Source organism: Argopecten irradians, chromosome 6 (genome assembly GCF_041381155.1).
Source record: "Argopecten irradians isolate NY chromosome 6, Ai_NY, whole genome shotgun sequence".
NCBI lineage: Eukaryota > Metazoa > Mollusca > Bivalvia > Pectinida > Pectinidae > Argopecten > Argopecten irradians.
The window spans coordinates 8720664-8726599 of record NC_091139.1 but is presented as its reverse complement, the minus strand read 5'-3'; positions in this window follow the sequence as shown (position 1 = coordinate 8726599).

Genomic DNA, 5936 nt, shown 5'->3' with positions numbered 1-5936 from the left:
ACTAGGTATACACGTGTCTAACTGTTGACCACAATACTAGGTAACAGTGTCTAACTGTTGACCACAATAGGTAACAGTGTCTAACTGTTGACCACAATACTAGGTAACAGTGTCTAACTGTTGACCACAATACTAGGTAACAGTGTCTAACTGTTGACCACAATACTAGGTAACAGTGTCTAACTGTTGACCACAATTAGGTAAAACAGTGTCGTAACTGTTGACCACAATACTAGGTATCAGTGTCTAACTGTTGACCATAATACTAGGTAACAGTGTCTAACTGTTTGACCACAATAGGTAACATTGTCTAACTGTTGACCACAATACTAGGTAACAGTGTCTAACTGTTGACCACAATACCTAGGTAACAGTGTCTAACTGTTGACCACAATACTAGGTAACAGTGTCTAACTGTTGACCACAATACTAGGTAACAGTGTCTAACTGTTGACCACAATACTAGGTAACAGTGTCTAACTGTTGACCACAATACTAGGTAACAGTGTCTAACTGTTGACCACAATACTAGGTAACAGTGTCTAACTGTTGACCACAATACTAGGTAACAGTGTCTAACTGTTGACCACAATAGGTAACAGTGTCTAACTGTTGACCACAATACTAGGTAACAGTGTCTAACTGTTGACCACAATACTAGGTAACAGTGTCTAACTGTTGACCACAATACTAGGTAACAGTGTCTAACTGTTGACCACAATACTAGGTAACAGTGTCTAACTGTTGACCACAATACTAGGTAACAGTGTCTAACTGTTGATCACAATACTAGGTAACAGTGTCTAACTGTTGACCACAATACTAGGTAACAGTGTCTAACTGTTGACCACAATACTAGGTAACAGTGTCTAACTGTTGACCACAATACTAGGTAACAGTGTCTAACTGTTGATCACAATATATAGGTAACAGTGTCTAACTGTTGACCACAATAATACTAGGTAACAGTGTCTAACTGTTGACCACAATACTAGGTAACAGTGTCTAACTGTTTGATCACAATACTAGGTAACAGTGTCTAACTGTTGACCACAATACTAGTAACAGTGTCTAACTGTTGACCACAATACTAGGTAACAGTGTCTAACTGTTGACCACAATACTAGGTAACAGTGTCTAAACTGTTGACCACAATACTAGGTAACAGTGTCTAACTGTTGACCACAATACTAGGTAACAGTGTCTAACTGTTGATCACAATACTAGGTAACAGTGTCTAACTGTTGACCATAATACTAGGTAACAGTGTCTAACTGTTGATCACAATACTAGGTAACAGTGTCTAACTGTTGACCACAATACTAGGTAACAGTGTCTAACTGTTGACCACAATACTAGGTAACAGTGTCTAACTGTTGACCACAATACTATATAAAGGTAACAGTGTCTAACTGTTGACCACAATACTAGGTAACAGTGTCTAACTGTTGACCACAATACTAGGTAACAGTGTCTAACTGTTGACCACAATACTAGGTAACAGTGTCTAACTGTTGACCACAATACTAGGTAACAGTGTCTAACTGTTTACCACAATACTAGGTAACAGTGTCTAACTGTTGATCACAATACTAGGTAACAGTGTCTAACTGTTGACCACAATACTAGGTAACAGTGTCTAACTGTTGACCACTAATATTAGGTAACAGTGTTAACTGTTGACCACATAATAGGTAACAGTGTCTAACTGTTGACCACAATATACTAGGTATCAGTGTCTAACTGTTGACCACAATACTAGGTATTTCAGTGTCTAAAATGTTGACCACAATACCTAGGTAACTGTGTCTAACTGTTGACACAATATACTAGGTAACAGTGTCTAACTGTTTGACCACAATACTAGGTATCCAGTGTCTAACTGTTGACCACAATAATAGGTAACAGTATCTAACTGTTGACCACAATACTAGGTAACAGTGGTCTAACTGTTGACCACAATACTATGGTAACAGTGTTTAACTGTTGACCACAATACTAGGTATCAGTTGTCTACAAAAAACTGTTGACCACAATACTAGGTACACAGTGTCTAACTGTTGACCACAATACTAGGTATCAGTGTCTAACTGTTGACCATAATAGGTAACAGTGTCTAACTGTTGACCACTTATACTAGGTAAACAGTGTCTAACTGTTGCCACAATACTAGGTAACAGTGTTCTGAACTGTTGACCACAATAAATAGGTAACAGTGTCTAACTGTTGACCAGTAACATAACTAAACAGTAACTAGTGTCCATTTAACATACATATAGGTAACAGTGTCTAACTGTTGACCACAATATAGGTAACAGTGTCTAACTGTTGACCACAATACTAAGGTAAACAGTGTCTAACTGTTGACCACAATATACTAGGTTTGAACAGTGTCTAACTGTTGACCAATAATAGGTTTAACAGTGTCTAACTGTTAACCAAATATCTAGGTAACAGTGTCTAACTGTTGACCACACAATACTATAACATGTCAAACTGTTGAATACACAATACTAGGTAACAGTGTCTAACTGTTAACCAAATATAGGTAACAGTGTCTAACTGTTACCACAAGGTATAAACAGTGTTAACTTTTAAATACTGTAATGTAACAGTATTTAACTTTGACATTTATAATTAGTGTCTAACATGTTGTATGTAATAGGTAACAGTGGTAACACAATACTTAACAGTTCCTGCTTTGAACAATATATAACAGTGTCAATGTACTATAACCAGTGTCAGAACTCTGTTGACCACAATACTATAACTAAACTGTTTGATCACAATACTGGTAACAGTTCTAACTGGTGACTTAGTTGAAGTCTAATTTAGTAGAATCACATTGGTAACAGTGTCTAACTGTTTGTGTTTTGCCACAATATAGTGTAACAGTGTAACTGTTGACACAATACTTTTAACTGTCTAACTGATTTTCACAATACTAGGTAAAGTGTAAAATTTGGTTATTTTTTTACTTGTAACCCTAATGTTGACCAAAATGTAGGTAACAGTTAATTTTTGAAAAACATACAGTGTATGATCACATGCAACATGCATTGTATCTAACTGTTGTATTAGCTTACAGTAACATTGTCTAAAATTGTTGACAATATTAGAAACAGTGTTATAAAGAGTTGACCACATGTATAAACAGTTTTAGTTGATTACAATAATTTGGTAACATATGTCTAACTGTTGTAAAAATCACTTACTAGGTAACAGTGTCTAACTATTGAAAAATTGAACTGCAGTTGTTAAAATTTGACAAATACTATTGGTAATGTTTGTAACTGTTTTGAATGTTTGCACATGATTTAATTAAAAGTTAATTTGCACTCATAAACATTTGATCTACATAGGTAACAGTGTTATAACTGTTGACAAATACAGGTAACAGTGTTAACTGTTGACAACAATAACTAGGTAACAGTGTCTAACTGTTGACCATAACTTTATGTGTCTAACTGTTGACCATCAAATACTTTAAGTGTATAATGTTGACCTATTTATACTACAGGTATCATGTCTAATGTTGGACCATAACTAGGTAACAGTGTCATTAACTAACCCAATATAGGTATGTGTGAACTAATAATACTATATACAATAAACTGTCTTAACTTTGACCACAATACTAGGTAAAGTGTCTGATGTTACCATAATGGTAAAGTGTAATCAGCATGGCAACATTGTAGGTAAAGGTAAACAGTGTCTACTGTTGACCATTAACACAGGTAAACTGTTGACAAAATACAGGTAACATGTCAACTGTTGCAATACAAGTTAAGGTATTGTTAATGGATAACAGTATCAGATCACAAGTCACAATGTAGGTATTGCTATAGTATGCAAACTGTTTACCACAATATAGGTCATGTGTAACATTGCATATAGGTAACTCAAGATTTGACAAACATGTTGTCTAAGTTTTGACCACATACTAGTAACATGTCTAACTGCATAGATACTGTAACAGTGTCAACTATATACAATACAGGTCATTATAGTAACTCATTGACCAACTAGGTAAAATTTTACATAACTTACACAATACTAGGTAAGTGTTCAATATAAAAAAATAAACAAACAGTAACAGTGTCTACATGTAACATATAGGCTAGGTAACAGTGAAGATCATATGTAACATAGCTTCATTTCTGTCAGGATCAAAATTTATAATGAAGGACAATAACAACAGGTAATGTGTACAGGTAAGGTCAAGAATTTCCATTCTTCTGAGTATACCATATAATGCACAATACGACAGGTCTCTTATTATTGGGAAGAAATTTCAGTAATATAACAAGGCAATACTTAAATTTTGTTAACAAGGCAACAGTTTGCAGGTTATAGTGTATTACCTCAATAATACTTGGACAGGTATACTCATATACAAGGCCAATGACAGGTTTTTTTTAACTCATGAATGGTACATAATTGCAATATCATGCATGCTGACTTTTAAAGTATAATGTACCCTGTTCTGATGCTTATGTATAGTACTAGTGGTATTAGCTTACTTTTTGTTTCGCCCTAACAATTTTTTAGAAATTTGATAGTTGTTATAGAGTGTTGTAAATTTTATAGGTGTTACTTATTTTTGGTAAATTCTGAAGCTAAAAATCACCTTATCAACCATTAGAAAAATGAATGATGCAGTTGTTTTCTTTAGAAAAAATTTGTCATTTTGTCTTTTGTAGACTTGCATTATGTTTGCACATGCATGTTTTAACATGCTTTCTACACTGATAATCATTTCTTCACTTCACTACACGCGTATATAAGATCTGAATTCAGTTTTTGTAATGAATTGCAAAAATGCACATATTTGAATTTTTCAGAATTTGTTTGTTAGAATTTTAAGGGCAATAATTGGCAGGTAACGTGATGAATTAATGAGTATTTTATCCGAGCTGGGTATGAAACTCATATAACTAGAGGTTGTCAATTGAATTTTGTTGAGGAATTCTCATGATACAGTGGGCCTGAATGTGTACACAGTCACTTGATGTACTCAAGTGTATTTGTGTACACGTCACTTTGCAATCTACACATGAAACTCTATATAAACAATTACAACAGTTCAATCATGTAGACATCTAGGAAAATTATGAATAGGTTGGTCATTAATGACTTACATTGGATTCCTGTATAAAAGCTCATTATGTGAGTTATTTATAGGTCATGGTGTACATGGCACAGTCTCTATATAGCTTGTATTTTATTTTTTTTAAATTACACATTTATAAAACTGACGAGTGCAAGAAATAATTTTCTAATGATGTGAATACGTCACAGTAACTCATATCCAACCCCTGCAATATTTTACAGCAATACTAGAGACAATTCCGCGCATTATGAAAGGCTAACTCAGACCATCAACAAGCTCTACGATTGGTAAACTCATTATAATGATTGAATAGAGAGTCAGAGTAAGCTAACTTATAACAAGAGGCAATTACGACAGGTAACTTCTTATAATGAGTCAAGTTATGACAGGTTACTCATATATACAAGGGCCCATACAACAGTGTTACTCACAATAGATAGTGCATTACTGTTCAGGTAACTCTCATAAAGTCCAGGCAAAACGGACACGGTAACTCTTATACAGTGATAGTCAATATGACGAGTGATCTCATGGATGGAGTAATACTTAGGTCTATATTCCATTCAACAAGCAATACTGTCAGGTCATTGACTCATAATAGTGTGGTACGTCAGGTAACTACATATAACAGGTAAATTCAACAGATGTAACTCACAAAATGATAGTTTAATGGATACAGGTAACTCATATAACAAGGCAAGTACGTGACAGGTAACTCATATAACCAAGGTCCAATACGGACATGGTAACTCTTATAACAAGGCAATACTTACGACAGGTAACTCATATAAATCATTAGGACTAATATAAACAGGTAACTCAT